At 44.0% G+C, this 22,353-nt stretch overlaps 1 protein-coding gene across 3 annotated transcripts in view; it reads left to right on the top strand.

Moving 5' to 3' along the window:
• The window catches only part of ints6l (integrator complex subunit 6 like), a 263,802-nt gene that overhangs the window by 25,453 nt on the left and 215,996 nt on the right, over positions 1-22,353 (top strand). The gene's annotated exons all lie outside the window — the stretch shown is intronic.

Raw genomic sequence — 22,353 nt, 5'->3', positions numbered from 1 at the left:
AAAACTTCAATCAAATCACCCCTTAACCTCTTTCTAGGGAATACAACCCTAGTTTGTGTAATCTCTCCTCGTAATTTAACCCTTGAAGTCTGGGTATCATTCTGGTAAACCTACGCTGCACTCCCTCCAAGGCCAGTATATCCTTCCCAAGGTGTGGAGCCCGGAACTGCTCGCAGTGCTCCAGATGTGGTCTAACCAGAGCTTTGTACAGCTGCTCCCTTGTTTTCTAGTCCTCTAGATATAAAGGCCAGCATTCCATTAGCCTTTTTGATTATTTTCTGTACCTGTTCCTGACCGGTTAATCTACATACCTGGACCCCCCAAATTTCTTTGGACCTGCACTGTTTTTAGCTTTTCACCATTTAGAAAGGACCCTGTTCGATCCTTTTTAGGTCCAAAGTGGATGACCTCACATTTACCTACATTGAAATCCATTTGCCACAGTATTCCCCAATTACATAATCTATCAATATCCCTTTGTAACTTTATGCTTTCATCTACACTGCCTACAATGCTGCCTATCGGCAAATTTGGATACATGGCTTTCTATCCCATCGTCTAAGTCGTTATTAAATACGGTGGATATTTGTGGCCCCAACACGATCCTTGGACACCACTAGTCACATCTTGCCAATTTGAGTACCTGCCCATTATCCCTACTGCCTGTCTCCTGCCGCTCAGCCAATTTCCTAACCAGGTCAATAATTTGCCCTCAATTCCATGGGCTTCAACCTTAGTTAACAGTCTCTTATGTGGGACTTTATCAAATGCCTTGTGGAAGTCCATATAAATAACATCCATAGACATTCCCTGTCCACTACTTTAGTCACCTCTTCAAAATATTCAATCCGGTTTGTCAGGCATGACCTTCCTTTCACAATCCATGCTGGCTGTACCCGATCAGCTGAAAATGTTCACGGTGTTCAGTCACACTATCCTTAATTATAGACTCTAGCAATTTCCTGACAATAGATGTTCGCCTAACTTAGTCTATAATTCCCTGGTTTCCCCCCCTCACCATTCTTAAAAAGCTGAGTGACGTGTGCAATTTTCCAACCTGAAGCAATGGTTCCTGTTTTTGTTAGTGGAATTTTCACCCCTTGTGTTGACCAATGCATTTTATTCAACATTAATAAAGACAAATAATCTGTGATAAAACTCTTAAATTTTGTTTTTTTTAATTTTTGGATCAAACTTAGGAAAAAAAAATTCAATGCATTTAAAAATGGAGAACTTTTCAGAGAAAGTTGAGGAAAAACTGAAATAAGAATTTGCATTTATATAGGTGCCCTTTACATCCTCAGAGCATCCCGAAACACTTCACATTTAATTAAGTAATTTTGAAGTGTAGTCAGTTTTGTTATATAGGGAAATGTGGCAGCCAGTTTGCACACAGCAAGCTCCCACAAACAGCAATGAGATAAATAACCAGATCATCTGTTTTGGTCATGTTGGTTGAGGGATAAATCTTGGCTAAGACACTGGGCGAATTCCCTACTGTGTGTGAAAAAGTGACCTTTATTGTCCTCCTGAGATTGTTTTACCATCTCCTCCGAAAGACAATGCCATACACCCTCTGTACCTCACTGATCTTTCAGCCCAGATCGTGTGCTTAACTCTTAGTGGGAGGGAGCTTACATTTGTTTAGTGCCTTATCATGTCCTCATGGCATCCCAAAGCAATTCACATTCATGAATTATTTTTTGAAGTAGTGTGAGTTACTTTAGACAGACAAGGCAGTCAATTTGTGCACAGCCAGATCCCATGAAGAACAAATGACCAGTTAATATACTTTTGCTGGTTTTGTTTGAGGCAGGGATCTTGGCTAAGACAGTGGGAGAACGCCCTGCCCCTCTAATAGTGCCGTGGGATCTTTTCTGTTCACTTGAACTATCAGAACAGGCAGACAGGGACTTGATTGTCTATTTCATTTGAAAGACAGTATCTCTGACAATGCAGCACCCCTTCAGTGTTGAGCTGAACGGTTAGCTTGGACTACAGTATGTGGTGAAGTCCTGAAACTAACTAGAAATGAAAGGACTTGTGGATAGCAACAGGTTGACGAGCCCAGCACAGATGTGATGGGCAGAAGGTCCTTTTTTAAATGTGCTGCAATTACTACGGTTCTATGAATTCTATGCACAAAGAAAATACATTTTGTTTTCCATGGTTTAATGTAACTGTCCAAAAATCTCATGTAGAATAATCCAACCTAATTTATTTTATCCCATATACAGGAAACTTTGTGCTATCCGGCACCGACCGGACCGAGCTGTTGCCGTCCCATCAAAACTGCCGGACAAACCAGCGCTAATGTTGAAACATACGGAGATTTTGAGCTCCGTATCTGGCAACAAACCCTGTTGCTTAGCAACAGCTTCTAAACAGTTGGCCGTACCTTGCAAGCGTCTCTGTAGCTTAGCAACAGCTTCAGCGAGACCTTGCAGAGCCTGACTGGTGAAAAAAAAGTAACGAAACGGCTCCTGATTTTTGCCGGTGGCTCGAGCATTCCGGACAGTTAATCGCCGGATAAACCAAAGTTTCCTGTACATTGTTCTACAAAATACATCAAAACATATAGAATGGTAGGAGAAGTCCATTTGGCCTGTTGTGCCTGTGCCGGCTCTGTGTTGATTTTAGTCCCATACCCCAGCTTTCTCCCCATAATCCTGCAAATTAGTATTCTTAATGGTGTCAGCTGTAACTCAGGGTAGGACTGTTGTCTGAGTCAGAAGGTTGTGGGTTCAAGTTCCACTCCAGAGACTTGAGCACAAAAATCCAGCTGACACTCCAGTGCAGTCTTCTTTGAGGGGGCGCTGCACTGTTGGAGGTGCCGTCTTTCAGATGTGACATTAAACCTGTGCTCTCGGGTGGACATAAAAGATCCAACGGCACTATTTTGAAGAAGAGCAGGGGAGCTATCCCTGGTGTCCTGGCCAATATTTATCCCTAAATCAATCTAAAACAGATGATCTGGTCATTATCTCATTGCTGTTTGTGGGAGCTTGCTGTGCACAAATTGGCTGCTGCGTTTCCTACATTACAACAGTGACCACACTTCAGAAAGTACTTCATTGGCTGTAATGCGCTTTGGGACGTCTGGTGATTGTGAAAGGCGCTATAGAAATGAAAGTATTTTTCTTATCTCCAAGTACATGTCCAATTGCCTTTGAGGTAGTGAGTGCGTTCCAGATCTTAACCGTATGGAAAAAATTCTCCACATTTCCCCTCCGTTCTTTATCCAATTATTTTAAATCTATGACCTCTGGTTACCGAGCCACTTGCCAGAGGAAACGGTTTCTCCCAACTAGCTCTAGCTCTATCAAAACCCCACATAATTTTGAATACCTCTGTTGGGTCTCCCCTTAACCACCGCTGTGCTAAGGAGGACAATACCAGTTTCTCCAGTCCCTCCACATATCTGAAGCCCTTCATCCCTTGTATCACCCTGGTATATGAAAGAAAGAAAGACTTGCATTTCTATAGCGCCTTTCATGACTATCGGACGTCTCAAAGTGCTTTACAGTCAATGAAGTACTTTTGAAGTGTAGTCACTGTTGTAATGTAGGAAATGCAGCAGCTAATTTGTGCACAACAAGCTCCCACAAACAGCAATGTGATAATGACCAGATAATCTGTTTTTGTTATGATGTATAAATATTGGCCAGGACACCGAGGATAACTCCCCTGCTCCTCTTCGAAATAGTGCTGTGGGATCTTTTACACCCACCTGAGAGCAGACTGTTTAATGTCTCCTTCGAAAGACGGCCCCTCCGACGGCGCGGCCCTGGAATGTCAGCCTAGATTTATGTGCTCAAGTTCCTGGAGTGGGACTTGAACCCACAACCTTCTGACTTGGAGGCGAGTGTGCTGCCCACTGAGCCACAGCTGACACTATATGCTGACTATAGTTGAAGGCTGCTGTGAATTTTTTATTGATGGTCTGTTCTAACCAGGCCATCTGACAGTACAGGTCAAATCAACGTGGGCGAGACCGGCTGACAGCAAGTACTAGTTTTTGGGGTCAAAAATAAAACAATGTTTTTGTGATTGGAAAACTGAAAGGTACAAATATGCAACACTCCAGCAAATCAGTTTTGGAATTGATGTATTTAAAATCTGCGGATACATTTCTTGCTATCACGATTTTTGATCATTTTTTATTTGTTCTTGGGATGTGGTGCACACTGGCAAGGCTGTGGAGAGAGAAACAGTTAATGTTTCAGGTCGATGACCCTTCGTCAGAATGTTCTCTCTCCACAGATGCTGCCTGACCCGAGTATTTCCAGCATTTTCTGTTTTTATTTCAGATTTCCAGCATCCGCAGTATTTTGCTTTTGTATTAGTGTATTTATTGCCTATCTTTGTCATGAGGGTATTGAGTCACATGTAGGCCAGCCCGGGTGGGGATGGTAGATTTCGTTCCTTAAAGGGTTTTTATGACAATCTGGCAACTTTAATGGCCGTTTTCTGGTGTTAGCCCTTAAATTGCCAGATTTATATAATTGAGTTTCACAATTTGCTGTGATGAGATTTGAACTCTCAATCTCTGGGTTGCTAGCCCAGTGCCATAATCACGAGCCTACCATACTCATGATAGAAACTGCATGTAAATATTTAGAATGGCGTCCTGTATGTAAACAGTTGCCTGTAATGATGTGGGCTCTGGCCACGAGGTGGCTTTGTGGAGCGAGTTTTTGAAGCATCTCCTCCAACTCTGTTGCTATTTCATATCTAAAAAAAATCATCAGCTGATCATGGGTAATGTCATGTGGATTGTACTTGTACTTTAAGTACCAGTTAATTGCCTGTGGTGTTGGCCCAGGCCAGATGATATATAATTTAAAAAGTTATATTCAAGATGGCAGTGGTGTTGGGGGAGAGATTTCAGAAACTTGCTCCACAGAACTACATAGTGATCAAAGCCCACAACTACACCTCGACATAGAAAAGCAGGGGAAACGTTTACATAGCAATTTACAATGGTAAATGTTGACAGAAAAGCGCAACCCAAAATTGTGATGGCAGGAAGTAAGGTTTGTGAACAGGAAGTGTGCAACGTTTTCAACTGAAGTGTATTGTTAAAACCAGTAGAAGTGCATCAGTCGAAGCAAATGTTATTCAGCTGCCTGGACCTGATGTAGCAATGACCGCTCGTTCAGTTGCTGCTTGTTGGCATGTGGAGAAGGTGACCGTCTCATGCCAGTTTTGTGCATCATACCAGCCTGCAGTTTCTACAGCCTTGTCAGTCAGATTATGGGCCAGTTCCTTTGCAAGGTTGCTCACCAGATAGCCAATACATATTGAAGTGGGATATAAGTTTCCAAGCATCGCACCGTAACATACTCCAGCTTCTATAGCCAACTGCTTGGATGTTCTTTTTGCAGTATCAGTTTTTGCAAAGCATGGGTTAACCACAGTACTTCCTGTAGAAACGGAGAGGCACCTTTATTTCATGCTTCTTGTACTTTACCGTTACTGAGCACGTGATGTGTCCTCCTGTCCAGTTGTGTGTGCAGCCTGGATATTTGAGGTAGCGCTGCATATTGACCACTGCAATGAGGCACTGACAGAAATTGTACCAGCTCACAGGCACATCACCTGCTGGGACTTTTGTCAGCCCACTGGGTTTGATGTACTTTGCACCAGTTTTGGGGAATGACTGACCGCTATGCCACAGTTGACTTCTGTTTCTATGATATGAACCAGGTGATCTTAACGTCAGTAATGTGCAAAAAGGCCTGCATGCCATTTCCAGTAAGAACTTTTTATTTACTGAGCCAAGTTCGAAGCTACTGCAGCCACATACGGACAGGTAAAGACCCTCTGGTCTGTCAGCCTGCCCCACATATTTGTGATACTTTGTGTATCACAATATATACACTCCCCACCCCACCCAAAACCATGTGATCTGGGAGAGGTGAAAAACCCAGGACAATTTGCAGGGGAATCTGGGATCTCCCTCTCTGACTCATCTGGGTGATCAAAACTAGTCCAGGACATCATTCTGGACCTGAATTCCCTGCAGTAAGAGGTGATGTCTGCCCCAGCCAGAAACAGGTCCAGCTCTCGCTTGAAGTAATTCAGCGAGGCTTCCACCACACCAGACGGCAGCCTGTTCCAGAGGTCCACTATTCTCTGGGAAAAGAACCACCTCCTGACATCTAACCTAGATCTAGCCTTGCACAACTTTAACTTTGTGACCCTTGGTCCTCCCTAACCTATTTACATAGGATATACAGCCCAGCCAGTCTGTGCTGGCATTTATGCTCCACTCGAGCTTCCTCCCATCTTTCCTCATTTAACTCTGTCAGCATAACCCTCTATTCCCTTCTCCCTCATATGCTTATCTAGCCTCCCCTTACATGCATCTATAATATTCGCTTCAACCACTCTGTGGGAGCGAGTTCCGCATTCTCACCACTCTCTGGGTAAAGAAGTTTCTCCTGAATTCCCTATTTGATTTCTTGGTGACTATCTTATATTGGTGGCCTCTAGTTTTGCTCTACCCCGCAAATGGAAACACTCTAAAATTATGAAATGTTTTGCTAGAATAGATAGAGCTCTATTAGGTCACCCTTCAGGCTTCTCTCTTTTCAAGAGAAGAGACCCAGCTAATTCATCCTTTCCTGATGGGTATACCCTCGCATTTCTGGTATCAATTTGTAAATCTTCTCTGCACCCTCTCCAATGCCTCTATATCCTGTTTATAATATGGCGACCAGAACTGTACGCAGTACTCGGGGCAAGTGTGGTCTGACCAAGGTTCGATACAGGTTTAGCATAACTTCCCTACTTTTCAATTCTATACCTCTAGAAATAAACCCTAGTGCTTGGTTTGCTTTTTATGGCCTTGCAAACCTGTGTTGCCACTTTCAGTGATTGGTGTATTTATACTCGGAGATCCCTTTGCTCTTCTACCCCACTTAGATTTGTATTTTCCTTGTAATAAGTGACGCCCCCCCCCCCTATTTTTCTTACCAAAATGTAATACCTCACATTTATCTGTGTTGAATTTCATTTGCCAAATATATGCCCATTCTTCAAGTTTATTAATGTTGTCTTGTAATTTGTTGCATTTAATTGGAACAAACGGTCAACTAGAACACAATTTATTCCCGTCATCATCTTATTAACCTCAAATCAGATCACAAATAAGTCTACGCTTCTCTCTGGTGTAAAGTCCCAACTCTCTTAGCCTATCTTGATAACTAAGATGGTGTTAGCCTAGTAGTGGCCCTCCTCTGCAACCTTTCCAAAGCCTCAACATCACCCACCATGTAAGACCACCAAAACTGGACACAATATTCTAAGTGAAACATAGAAACATAGAAGATAGGAGCAGGAGTAGGCCATTCGGCCCCTCGAGCCTGCTCCGCCATTTAATGAGATCATGGCTGATCATCCAAATTTAATGTTTACGGGATGGTTTCCTGGACCAATATGTCGAGGAACCAACCAGAGATCAGGCCATCTTAGACTGGGTATTATGTAACGAGAGAGGATTAATTAGCAATCTTGTTGTACGAGGCCCTTGGGTCGGAGCGATCATAATATGATCGAATTCTTCATTAAGACGGAGAATGAAGTAGTTGACTCAGACAAGGGTCCTCAATTTAAATAAAGGAAACTACGATGGTCTGAGGAGCGAGTTGGGTAGGATTGATTGGGGAATGGCGCTCAAAGGGTTGACGGTGGATAGGCAATGGCAAACATTCAAAGACCGAATGGATGAGCTACAGAATTTGTTCATCCCAGTTTGGCATAAAAATAAAACAAAAAAGGTGACTCAACCGTGGCAAACAAGGGAAATTAGGGATAGCATAAGATCCAAGGAGAGGACATATAAATTGGCTAGAAAAAGCAATAATCCTGAGGATTGGGAGCAGTTTAGGAGTCAACAAAGGAGGACAAAGGGATTAATTAAGAAAGGGAAAATGGAATATGAGAGTAAGCTAGCAGGGAACATAAAAACTGACTCAAAGCTTTTATAGATATGTGAAGAGAAAAAGATTGGTGAAGTCAAGCGTAGGTCCCTTACAGTCAGAATCAGGGGAATTTATAATGGGAAACAAGGAAATGGCAGACCAACTAAATACATACTTTGGTTCTGTCTTCACAAAGGAGGACACAAATAACCTCCCAGAGATGCTGGGGAACATAGGGTCTAATGAGAGGGAGGAACTGAAAAATCCGTATTTGTAGGGAAATGGTGTTAGGAAAATTGATGGGACTGAAGGCCGATAAATCCCCAGGGCCTGATGGTCTACATCCCAGGGTACTTAAGGAAGTGGCCCTAGAGATAGTAGATGCATTGCTGGTCATCTTCCAGAACTCGATAGACTCGAACAGTACCCATGGATTGGAGAGTAGCTAATGTTACCCCACTATTCAAAATAGGTGGTAGAGAAAAAGCGGGGAATTATAGACCGGTAAGCCTGACATCGGTAGTGGGGAAAATGCTAGAGTCTATATTATAAAAGATGTAATAGCAGAGCACTTGGAAAGCAGTGACAGGATCGGACAAAGTCAACATGGATTTACAAAAGGTAAATCATGCTTGACTAATCTACTGGAATTTTTTGAGGATGTAACTGGTAAAATAGATAAGGGGGAACCAGTGGATGTAGTGTATTTGGACTTTCAGAAGGCTTTCGGTAAGGTCCCGCATAAGAGATTAGCGTGCAAAATTAAGGCACATGGGATTGGGAGCAAGGTATTGACTTGGATAGAGAACTGGTTGGCGGACAGAAAGCAGAGTTGGAATAAACGGGTTGTTTTCCGAGTGGCAGGCAGTGACGTGGGGTACTGCAAGGATCGGTCCTAGGACCCCAGCTGTTCACAATGGGCCAGAAATTCAGATCGGGGGCTTGGCGCGCGTGCAAGGCCCCGATATGCACTTAGCCGACGCGCTGGCCGTTGACCTCCAGGGACGCCTGGAATTCGATTTTGAAAAAGAAGAATCCCGGGCAGCGTATTACGTCACGCCGCCCAGCAGTGCAGCCAGCGCGAAGCCTGTAGCGCGCTGTGCAACTGAGACACGCCCCTTGAGGTCTCTGTTTAACAGGACACGCCCCCAATGTTTCTGCCAAGCTGCTAAGCATTTTTACATGCAAAGCAGCAGTTTAAATAGGTTTTTGGAAGTTTTTTGAAGATTTTGGTAACTTTTATAAACTTTTAAAAACGTTTACATTATTTTGAAGAATCTGAAGTAGTTTTAAACAGAATTAAAGCAATTTAAAGACTTTTAAAAGCCCTAAGAATTTTTTTAATTCCATTTATTTATTTAGCAATGTCATCGTCATACGTGTCTTCACACTGTTCCCTTTGGGGAACTGTATGAAGTGGTGGAAGGATTTATGGCCGTGATTAACGCTCATTCCGTGACCGTGACCATCTTTGAACCAGCCATTAGGGCGGTTAGTCCTATGGCGGGAGGGTTTTACGGGCTCCCACAAGCTATACAAGGAGGGGGGGCCACCCACACCCACGGACGCAAATATCCCACTGGATGTCAACCCAGAATTTAGAGCCGGAGCTCCGACTCCACTTGCCGGGACTGTCTGGAGCGGGGTTCGAAACCCTACCCTGATCTGGCCCAGCGGCGGGGATCCTACCGCTATGCCAAAGGCCCAATCCGATTAGCAAAGTGAAATGGCTGGAATGAGCACAATTCACGGCATTAAAAGAACTCACAATTGAACTGATGATGACCTCGGCAATCTCCTCAAGGAGGTGGAGGCGCAGCGCCTGCTCATCATTGGTAATGAGAAGTCAAAGGCGCCGCAAAAAGGGCAGATGATAGCTTGGTCTTTCAAATGGCAGCATAGGGCTCCAGTCACGGGGAGGGAAAAGGCGCAGGAAACGTATGGGTGTCACCTTTTGTGCGGAGTGGGCCTTTTGCGTAGCAGTAAGCATCCCTGCCGCTGGGCCAGAAGGAGTAGGGTTTCGAACCCCACTCCAGACAGTCCCGGCAAGTGGAGTCGGAGCTCCAACTATAAATTCTGGGTGGACATCTAGCGGGATACTTGCGTCCGTGGGTGTGGGTGGCCCCCCCCTCAGATGGGTTGTGGGAGCCCGTAAAACCCTCACGCCATAGGACTAACCACCCTAATGGCTGGTTCAAAGATGGTTACGGTCATGGAATGAGCATTAATCACGGCCATAAATCCTTCCACCACTTCATACAGTTCCCCAAAGGGAACAGTGTGAGGGTACGTACGACGATGACCTCTTGCGCAATGCACCTCCTTGGACCCTCAGTCGCAGATGCGAGGGGGCAAATCATGCAATTGTTAAATTTTTCATTTTATTGACATGTAAAATGTTGGCCCAGTAATTCCCTTCCAAATGCGCGAGTACGGTCGGGGTACTTACGCGTCTGGCCGGAGGAAATGCCGGTTTTCAGCATGCACAGTGCATGTGGGGAAAACCGGCATTTCCTGTCCTCTGAACGAAGGGGTTCAGAGGCAGAACGCGTGCGACTGCACAGGCAGCGCGTGCGCAGTAAAATTCGCCGCTTTCATTCATGCTTTCAGTGAGGTCAAGTCCTTACAACTTACACATGAAAAAAGCATGGGTACAGTTGCTCCAGAGGCTGCAGAGGAAGATATTTCTTATCGTGGAGCTTCTGAAAGTATGTATGTCTGTATATATTCCTTTGCGTGTTATGTATATATTCCTTTACTTATGTGTATGAATGTATTATTTAATTATGACTTTCAGAGAAAGTAACTTATTGGAAAATCATAATTAAAAACATACATTCATACACAAGTAAAGGAATATAAAACATACATACATATAAAGGAATATATGCGGACATACATACATAATTACTTATTACTGATGAAAAGTTTCTTAAGTGCTGGAAATGTTACATTACTCATTTTAGAACACTCATTTTCACATTCCATTCACACAGCCACAATTGCTCCTTCTACCTACCGTTCTGAAAACCCGTTTTTAAAAAAAAAAAAAAAAATTTAAACTTTAAAACTTAAAATTTCTTAAAATAACTTCCCTCCCTTTCCCAAACAAAAATATTGCCTTTCAGAAGATCCACGATAAAATATATCTTCCTCCGCAGCCTTGGAACAACTTTACACATGCTTTTTTCAAGTGTAACTTGTAAGGACTTACCCTCACTGAATCCATGAATGAAATCGACGAAGTTCACTGCGCAAGCGCTGCCTGTGCAGTCGCACGCGCTGTGCCTCTGAACCCCTTCGTTCAGAGGACTGGAAATGCCGGCGTTCCCCGCATGCGCTGTGCATGCTGAACGCCGGCATTTCCACCGGCCAGATGCGTGAGTACCCAGACCGTACTCACGCATTTGGACCCGAATTTCTGGCCCATTTATATATTAATGATCTGGACGAGGGAATTGGATGTAATATCTCCAAATTTGCAGACGACACAAAGCTGGGTGGGAGGGTAAGCTGTGAGGAGGATGTCGTGAAACCCCAGTACGATTTGGACAGGTTGGGTAGAAACATGGCAAATGCATTATAATGTGGATAAATGTGAGGTTATCCACTGGTGAGAAAAACAGGAAGGCAGATTTTTATTTGAGTGGCAATAGATTGGGAAGTGCAAAGAGATCTGGGTGTTCTTGTGCACCAGTCGCTGAAGGTAAGCATGCAGGTGCAGCAGGCGGTTAAGAAGGCAAATGGTATGTTGGCCTTCGTAGCAAGAGGGTTCGAGTACAAGAACAAGGATGTCTTGCTGCAGTTGTACAGGGCCTTGGTGAGACCACATCTTGAGTATTGTGTGCAGATTTGTTCGCCTTACCTGAGGAAGGATGTTCTTGCCATGGAGGGAGTGCAGCGAAGATTCACCAGGCTGATACCTGGGATGGCAGGAATGACGTATGAGGAGAGATTGTGTCGATTGGGCTTATACTCACTGGAGTTCAGAAGATTGAGAGGGGATCTCATCGAAACCTATAAAATTCTGTCAGGTCTGGACAGACTAGATGCAGGAAGGATGTTTCTGATGGCCAGGGAGTCCAGAACCAGGGGTCATAGTCTAAGGATAAGGGGTAAGCCATTTAGGACTGAAATGAGGAGGAATTTCTTCACCCAGAGAGTGGTGAACCTGTGGAATTCTCTGCCACAGAGGGCGGTGGAGGCCAGTTCATTAAATATATTCAAGAAGGAGTTGGGTATATTTCTTGAGGCTAAAGGGATCAAGGGATATAGGGAGAAGGCAGGGACAGGGTACTGAATTTGGATAACAACAGAAAATGCTGGAAAAACTCAGCAGGTCAGGCAACATCCGTGGAGAGAAATTTGAGTTGACGGGTTCGACCCGAAACGTCAACTCAACTCAGATTTCTCTCCACGGATGTTGCCTGACCCGAGTTTTTCCAGCATTTTCTGTCGTTGTTTCGGATTTCCAACATCTGCAGTATTTTGCTATCGTACTGAATTTGGATGATCAGCCATGATCTCATTGAATGGCGGAGCAGGCTCGAGGGGCCGAATGGCCTACTCCTACTCCTGCTCCTCTCTTCTATGTTAGTATCCTGTCCCTGCTTTCTCCCCATATCCCTTGATCCCTTTAGCCTTAAGAAATATATCTAACTCCTTCTTGAATATATTTAATGAATTGGTTAACTGCCTTCTGTGGTAGAGAATTCCACAGGTTCACCACTCACTGGGTGAAGAAATTCCTCCTCCTCTCTGTCCTAAATGGCTTACCCCTTATCTTGAGACAGTGACCCCTGGTTCTGGACTCCCCTGCCATCGGGAACATCCTTCCTGCATCTAGTCTGTCTGGTCCTGTTAGAATTCTATAAGTTTCAATGAGATCTCCTCTCATTCTTCTAAACTCCAGTGAATATAAGCCCAATCGACCCAATTTGTCCTCATATGTCATTCCTGCCATCCCAGGTATCAGTCTGATGAATCTTCGCTGCATTCCCTCCATGGCAAGAACGTCCTTCCTCAGATAAGGTGACCAAATCTGCACACAATACTCAAGGTGTGGTCTCACCAAGGCCCTGTACAACTGCAGCAAGACATCCTTGCTCCTGTACTCGCATCCTCTCGCTATGAAGGCTAACCTACCATTTGCCTTCTTAACCGCCTGCTGCACCTGTATGCTTATCTTCAGCGACTGGTGCACAAGGACACCCAGGTCTCGTTGCACTTCCCCTTCTCCCAATCTATTGCCGTTCAGATAATCTGTCTTCCTGTTTTTGCCACAAGTGGATAACCTCTCATTTATACTGCGTCTGCCCAATCACCCAACCTGTCCAAATCATACTGGAGTTTCTCTGCATCCTCCTCGCAGCACACGCCCACCCAGCTTTGTCTCGTCTGCAAACTTGGAGATCTTGCATCTAGTTCCCTCGTCTAGATCATTAATTAATATACTGTATATTGTGAATAGCTGGGGTCCGAGCACCGATCCCTGCGGTACCCCACTAGTCACTGCCTGCCACTCGGGGGGGGGGGGAAAATGACCCGTTTATTCCAACTCTTTGCTTCCTGTCTGCCAGCCAGTTCTCTATCCAAGTCAGTACCTTACCCCCAATCCCATGTGCTTTAACTTTGCACGCTAATCTCTTATGTGGGACCTTATCGAAAGCCTTCTGAAAGTCTAAATACACCACATCCACTGGTTCTCCCTTATCTATTCTACCAGTTACATCCTCAAAAACTTCCAGTAGATTAGTCGAGCACGATTTACCTTGCCCGACCGAGGTCCTGTACAAGTACAAAATAGTCTGCCTCATCTTATCAGTTGCCCTATGAATGCATCCAACAGCCTGTTCGCTATCGCTTCACGCCATTGCTCTTGTACCTTTAGAGATGTATGTACTGGAATGCCCAGATCTCTCTCTCTCTCTCTCTCTCCAACTTCTTAAATGCTTTTCCCTGAAGGGTATATGTATGGTGAGCATTTGCCCTGCCCGCATGCATGACAGTGCACTTTTCCAAATTAAACAACATTTCCCAGTCAGGAGCCCGATCTCCCAACACATTAAGCTCTGCCTGAAGCGGTCAAGTATTGTCTATAGTACTAACATTCACACACATCTTTGTATCTGGGTACTGCTGCGGCCAAACTTTGAGAATTCCAGCAATGCTGATGCAGTCAGAACCGTTTACAGGTGCAGTGTCCACTAATTTAATTACTTAGCGCAAGTCTTCCTGTACATCGAATTACAGCACAGAAACAGGTCATTCAGCCCCACTGCTCCGTGCCGGTGTTTCTGCTCCACACCAGCCTCTTCCCACCCCTCCACCTCACCCCATCAGCATATCCTTCTATTCCTTTCTCCCTCATGTACTTATCTAGCTCCCCCTTAAATGCATCTGTGCTATTTGCCTCAATTACTCCTTGTGGTAGTGAGTTCTACATTCTTGCCACTCTCTGGGTAAAGAAGTTTCTCCTGAATTCCTTATTGAATTCATTAGTGACTATCTTCTATTTATGGCCCCTAGTTTTGGATTCCCCACAAGAGGAAACAGTTTCTCTAAATCTACCCTATCAAACCCCTAAATAATTTTAAATACCTCTAAAGAAAAGAGCCCCAGCTAGTTCAATCGTTCCTCAGTTATAACCTCTCGGCTCTGGCATCATCCTTCGAAATCTTTTTTGCCCCTTCTCCAATGCCTGTGTATCATTTTTGTAATATGGAGACCAGAACTGTGCACAGTACTCTAGTACACAGTGTGGTCTAACCAAAGTTCTGTAAGTTTTATTTGTTCATGGTATGTGGGCGTTGCTGGCAAGGCCAGCATTTATTGCTCATCCCAGTTTGACATAACTTCTGCTTTTCAATTCTTCCTCTATTAATGAACACCAGTGCTTTGTTTCCTTTTTTTATGACCTTGTTAACCTGTGTCTGCTTTTAGTAATTTCTGTATCTGTACCCTGGGTCCCTCTGTTCCTGTAACCCATTTAGACACTTGCCTTCCAAGGTGTAGGTGGTCTCCTTATTTCTCTTGCCAAAATGCATCACCTCACACTTGTCTACATTGAAGTTTATTTACCAATTACACGCCCATTCTGCAAGTTTATTTTGTCGCAGTTCTCCTCAGTGTTAACTACAGCCCCCAGTTTGGTGTCGTCTGCAAATTCTGAAATTCTATTTCCTTGTGCATTGTTCACTGGGTGCTGTAACATATCTGACTCATCTACCGTTCTGTTCATTTTCTGATCATTCGCCCAACTGTTGAGATTCTGTGTTTCTGAAATAATTCACACCGAAGAAGTGTTTCTTGTGTTAACACACTTTTAGTCCCCACTATTTAAGAAAGGAGGGAGAGAGAAAGCGGGGAACGTCAGACCAGTTAGCCTGACATCAGTAATAGGAAAAATGCTAGAATCTATTATTAAGGACGTGGTAACAGGGCGCTTAGAAAATAATAGGATTGGTCAGAGTCAACACGGATTTATGAAAGGGAAATCGTGTTTGACAAATCTGCTAGAGTTTTTTGAGGTTGTAACTAGCAGAATGGATAAGGGGGCACCAGTGGATGTGGTATATTTGGATTTTCAGAAGGCTTTCAATAAGGTGCCACACAGGTTATTAAACAAAATTAGGGCTGATGGGATTGGGGGTAATATACTAGCACGGATTGGTTAACGGACAGAAAACAGAGAAGGAATAAACGGGTCACTTTCGGGTTGGCAGGCTGTAACTAGTGGGGCACCGCAAGGAGCAGTGCTTGGGCCTCAGCTGTTCACAATCTACATCAATGATTTGGTGAGGGGACCAGATGTAATATATCCAAGTTTGCTGCTGGTACAAAGCTGGGTGGGAATGTAAGTTGAGGAGGATGCAAGGAGTCGTCAAGGGGATATAGACAAGCTAAGTGAGTGGGTAAGAACATGGCAAATGGAATATAATGTGGAGAAATGTGAAGTTATCCACTTTGGTAGGAAAAATAGAAAAGCAGAGTTTTTTAAATGGAGAGAGATTGGGAAACGTTGGTGTTCAGAGGGACCTGGGTGTCCTTGTACACGAATCATTGAAAGTTAACATGCAGGTACAGCAAGCAATTAGGAAAACAAATGGTATGTTGGCCTTTATTACAAGAGGATTTGAGTATAAGAGTAAAGACATCTTACTGCAATTATATAGGGCCCTGGTGAGACCACACCTGGAGTATTGTGGACAGTTTTGGTCTCCTTACCTAAGGAAGGATATACTTGCCATAGAGGGAGTGCAACGAAGGTTCACCAGACTGGTTCCTGGGATGTGGGAATGGTCCTATGAGGAGAGATTGAGTAGACTAGCCCTATATTCTCTAGAGTTTAGAAGAATGAGAGGGGATCTCATTGAAACATACAAAATTCTTACAGGGCTTGACAGGGTAGATGCAGGGACGATGTTCCCCCTGGTTGGGGAGTCTAGAATAAGGGGTCGGCCATTTACGACTGAGATGAGGAGAAATTTCTTCACTGAGGGTGGTGAATCTTTGGAATTCTCTACCCCAGAGGGCTGTGGAGGCTCAGTCGTTGAGTATATTCAAGACAGAGATCGATAGATTTTTGTATATTAAGGGAATCAAAGGATATGGGGATAGTGCAGGAAAGTGGAGTTGAGGTAGATCAGCCATGATCTTATTGAATGGCGGAGCAGGCTCGAAGGGCCAAATGGCCGACTCTTCCTGTTTTATGTTCTTGGTCATAGGGTGACCATAGTGAATAAAGCCCCTATCACTTCAGAGATGGTGAGAGGATCTCCAGCTTTTATACCAGCACCAAAAGCAAAATATTGCACCCTCACGTGCCTCAGCTGCCTGTCAGTGAGGGGTGGCTGCTTAGCCTGATGTTTTGGCCATTCAGCTTCATCTCTCTCCTTTTGCAGTGACTTGACTTCACGTGTTCGCTGGGTCTGTCAGGTGGCTTACTGTTTGGACCTGGACTCCATTTGAGACAACAGTGAAGCATAAATAAAATGCTGGATATACACCGTCAGCATGTGGAGAGACACTGTCTAACAAAAGGCCTTCTTGCTAAAACGTTAACTGTTTCCTGTTTGCAGATGCTGACTGGACTTGCTGCTTATTTCCAGTATTTTCTGTCTCCATGTGACTTCCACATTTGCTGTTTTTTCTTTTTATTGGTGCAGTAGTGCATACGCACAGCATAAGATGTGTTGCTGCCTTCCTTCAGTTCCGTGATCTCAAGAAATCAATTTCCCAGTCAGTTTCAGGCTTCAGCTTTTGCTCCAATTAGTTCAGAAATAAGTCAAAAAAGGAGCTTTTTCAGCTTGACACAGTGCCTAAACTGCCTGCACCAATTCAGTGTTCCCACAGTCCTGTGCTGGAGTCCAGGAGTTGGGTCTAAACCTGTAACTCCTGGCTCACAGGCAAGAGGGCAGACAACTGGACCAGGGGATGATAATTGCCAGAAGACAAGGCTCATCTAACTTGAGCAAATTGTTTTGCTTTTGTAGTCTGACAACAGTAAACACACTTTTATTTTACCATGGAACTGAAATATTCTTAGTGAGAACATTCGACACATTAAACACTGCAGAGCATTGCGCTGAGCCCCTGACCACGGGTGCTGGGAGCTTGGCCCTGGCTCGGGGGCGCTGGGCCCTGGCTCGGGGCCCAGAGTGGATGACCTCACATTTGCCTACATTGAAATCCATTTGCCACAGTTTTGCCCATTCACTTAATCTGTCGATATCCCTCTGTAATTTTATGCTTTCATCTACACTGCTGACAATGCTGCCTATCTTTGTCTCATTGGCAAATTTGGATACGTGGCTTTCTATGCCATCATCTAAGTCGTTAATAAATACAGTGAATAGTTGATGCCCTAACACAGATCCTGCGGGACACCACTATTCACATCCTGCCAATGAGAGAACCTGCCCATTATCCCTACTCTGTCTCCTGCCGCTCAGCCAATTTCCTAACCAGGTTAATAATTTGCCTTCAATTCCCTGGGCTTCAACTTTAGTTAGAACATAAGAACATAAGAAATAGGAGCAGGAGTAGGCCAATTGGCCCCTCGAGCCTGCTCCGCCATTCAATAAGATCATGGCTGATCTGATCCTAACCGCCAATCCACTATGACAGGACTATCTCCTGAATCTAACAGAATTAGACACACGAAACAGGAGCAGGATCAGGCTACACGGCCCCTGGGCCCGCTCCGCTACCCACAGGGCCATGACCGATCCGCACCTAAACTCATGTCCAAATTCCTGCCCGCTCCCCGTAACCCTTAATTCCCTTTTCTTCCAGGAAACTGTCTATTTCTGTTTTAAATTTATGTAATGATGTAGCTTCGACAGCTTTTTGGGGCAGCATATTCCATGGACCTACCACCCTCTGAGTGAAGTAGTTCCTCCTCATCTCAGTTTTGAAAGAGCAGCCCCTTATTCTAAGACTATGCCCCCTAGTTCTAGTTTCACCCATCATCTGGAACATCCTCCCCGCATCCACCCGATCCAACCCCTTCACAATCTTATATGTTTCAATAAGATCGCCTCTCTTCTGAACTCCAATGAGTAGAGTCCCAATCTACTCAACCTCTCCTCATATGTCCATCCCCTCATCCCCGGGATTAACCGAGTGAACCTTCTTTGTACTGACTCGAGAGCAAGTATGTCTTTTCTTAAGTATGGACACCAAAACTGTATGCAGTATTCCAGGTGCGGTCTTACCAATACCTTGTACAACTGAAGCAATACCTCCCTATTTTTATATTCTATCCCCCTAGCAATGAAAGCCAACATTCCATTGGCCTTCTTAATCACTTGCTGCACCTGCATACTAACCTTTTGAGTTTCGTGCACCAGGACCCCCAGATCCCTTTGTACTTCAGTACTTTCCAGTTTCTTGCCATTAAGATAATAACTTGCTCTACGATTTTTCCTGCCAAAGTGCATAACCTCACACTTTCCAGTATTGTATTCCATCTGCCAAGTCTCTGCCCACTTACTTAGCCTGTCTATGTCCCCTTGCAGGTTTTTTATGTCCTCCTCTCTCACTACTTTCCCTCCCATCTTAGTATCATCTGCAAACTTTGATATGTTACACTCGGTCCCCTCCTCCAAATCGTTAATATAGATTGTAAAGAGTTGGGGACCCAGCACTGACCCCTGCGGAACACCACTAGTTACTGATTGCCAGTCTGAGAATGAACCATTTATCCCAACACTCTGCCTTCTGTTAGATAGCCAATCCTCTATCCATGCCAGAATATTACCCCCAATCCCGTGATTTTTTATCTTAAGCAATAATCTTTTGTGTGGCACCTTGTCAAATGCCTTTTGGAAGTCTAAATACACTACGCCCACTGGTTCACCTTTATCCACCCTGTATGTTACTTCCTCAAAGAACTCCAGCAAATTTGTCAAACATGACTTCCCCTTCATAAAACCATGCTGACTTTGTCTTATTAAACTATGATTATCCAAATGTCCTGTTACTGTCTCCTTAATAATGGACTCCAAAATTTTACCTACCACAGATGTTAGGCTAACCGGTCTATAGTTTCCAGCCTTCTGTCTACTGCCCTTTTTAAATAAGGGTGTTACATTAGCAGTTTTCCAGTCTGCTGGGACCTTTGCTGAGTCCAGGGAGTTTTGGAAGATTATTACCAATGCATCCACAATCCCTACCGCCACTTCCCTCAAGACCCTTGGATGTAAGCCATCAGGTCCAGGCGATTTATCCGCCTTGAGTCCCATTATTTTACCGAGTACCACTTCCTTAGTGATTTTGATCGTGTTTATCTCCTCCCCCCCCCTATAGCCCCCTGCTTGTCCAGTGTTGGGATATTCTTGGTGTCCTCTACTGTAAAGACTGATACAAAATATTCATTCAGTGTTTTTGCCATCTCCATATTTCCCACATTAATTTCCCGGTCTCATCCTCTAAGGGACCAACATTTACTTTAGCCACCCTTTTTCTTTTTATATAACTATAAAAACTCTTACTATCTGTTTTTATATTTTTTGCTAATTTACTTTCATAATCTATCTTCCCTTTCCTAATCAATCTTTGTTATTTTTTGCTGTCTTTTAAAGTTTTCCCAATCCTCTATCCTCCCACTAGATTTGGCTACCTTATATGCCCTTGTTTTTAGTCGAATACTATCCTTAATTTCTTTACTTAGCCACGGATGGCTGTCTTTTCTTTTACACCCTTTTCTTCTCAGTGGAATATACTTTTTTTGGAAGTTGTAAAATAACTGCTTAAAGGTACACCACTGATCATGTATCGTCTTACCCTTTAATCTATTTTCCCAATCCACTTTGCTCAATTCTGCTCTCATACCTTCATAGTCTCCTTTATTCGAGCTTAGCACGCTTGTTTGAGATACAACCTCCTCACCCTCTAATTGAACATGGAATTCAACCATGTTATGGTCACTCATTCCAAGGGTATCCTTTACTAGGACATTTTTAATTAATCCTGTCTCGTTACACAGGACCAGATCTAAGGTTGCTTGCCCCCTGGTCGGTTCAGTTACATACTGCTCAAGAAACCCATCCCTAATACACTCAATGAACTCATCCTCAAGGCAGCCCTGCCCAATTTGATTTGTCCAGTTAATATGATAGTTAAAATCCCCCATAATTATAGATGTTCCCTTATTACAAGCCTCAACTATTTCCTGATTGATACTCCGTCCAACCGAGTTGCAACTGTTCGGAGGCCTATAGACTACGCCCACTAGTGCTTTTTTCCCCTTATTATTCCTTATCTCCACCCAAACTGTTTCATTATCCTGATCTTTTGACCCAATATCATTTCTCTGTTAACAGTCTCTTATGTGGGACTTTATCAAATGGCTCTGGAAGTCCATATAAATAACATCCATAGACATTCCCCAGCCCACTACTTTAGTCACATCTTCAAAAACTTCAATCAGACCTACCCGTTACAAATCCATGCTTGTGCTCTCTGATCAGCTGAAAATTTTCGAGGTGTTCAGTCACCCCATCCTTAGTTATAGACTAGTAATTTCTCGACAACAGATGTTTGGCTAACTGGTCTATAATTCCCTGGTTTCCCCCTCTCACCATTCTTAATAGTGGAGTGACATGAGCAATTTCCCAATCTAAAGGATCGGTTTCTGAATCGACAAAACTTTGGAAGATTAGAGTTAGAGCATCTGTGGACACAATAATGACGACAAACTGCCAAGGATATTGTGAAAAGGGTAACATAAATGGATAGCGAATGTCTTGAACTTTTGTGAGTGTATGTTTGTGTTTTAAAACTATCCGGGTATAAAATAGAGTTTGCTCGGTTTGAGCCTTCTGCTTTGGTAGTAACTGATCCAGAGTGTGATTTGTGTCATTGCAATGATTTAAGAAAAAAGTCCATTTTATCTGGAGTAATTTGCTAATCAGCGGTTTTGTATAGATACTCCATAGAAACATAGAAGATAGGAGCAGGAGTAGGCCATTTAGCCCTTTGAGCCTGCTCCGCCATTCAATGAGATCATGGCTGATCATCCAAATTCAGTACCCTGTCCCTGCCTTCTCCCCATATCCTTTGATCCCTTTAGCCTTAAGAAATATATCCAACTCTTTTTTGAATATATTTAATGAACTGGCCTCCACCGCCCTCTGGCAGAGAATTCCACAGGTTCACCACTCTCTGGGTGAAAAAATTCCTCCTCATTTCAGTCCTAAATGGCTTACCCCTTATCCTTAGACTATGACCCCTGGTTCTGGACTCCCTGGCCATCAGAAACATCCTTCCTGCATCTAGTCTGTCCAGGCCTGACAGAATTTTATAAGTTTCAATGAGATCCCCTCTCAATCTTCTGAACTCCAGTGAGTATAAGCCCAATCGACACAATCTCTCCTCATACGTCATTCCTGCCATCCCAGGTATCAGCCAGGTGAATCTTCGCTGCACTCCCTCCATGGCAAGAACGTCCTTCCTCGGGTAAGGCAACCAAAACTGCACACAGTACTCAAGGTGCGGGCTCACCAAGGCCCTGTACACTGTAGCAAGACATCCTTGTTCCTGTACTCGAACCCTCTTGCTATGAAGGCCAACATACCATTTGCCTTCTTAACCGCCTGCTGCACCTGCATGTTTACCTTCAGCGACTGGTGCACAAGAACACCCAGGTCTCTTTGCACTTCCCCTTCTCCCAATCTATTGCCATTCAAATAATCTGCCTTCCTATTTTTGCCACCAAAGTGGATAACCTCACATTTATCCACATTATAGTGCATTTGCCATGTTTCTGCCCAATCACCCAATCTGTCCAAATCGTACTGGAGTTTCACGACATCCTCCTCACAGCTTACCCTCCCACCCAGCTTTGTGTCGACTGCAAATTTGGAGATATTACATCCAATTCCCTTGTCCAGATTATTAATATATATTGTGAACAGCTGGG

The sequence above is a fragment of the Somniosus microcephalus genome, chromosome 1, assembly GCF_052327205.1.
Source record: "Somniosus microcephalus isolate GS21.2 chromosome 1, FLI_Smic_1.0, whole genome shotgun sequence".
NCBI lineage: Eukaryota > Metazoa > Chordata > Chondrichthyes > Squaliformes > Somniosidae > Somniosus > Somniosus microcephalus.
This window is presented reverse-complemented; position numbering and strand designations above follow the sequence as displayed.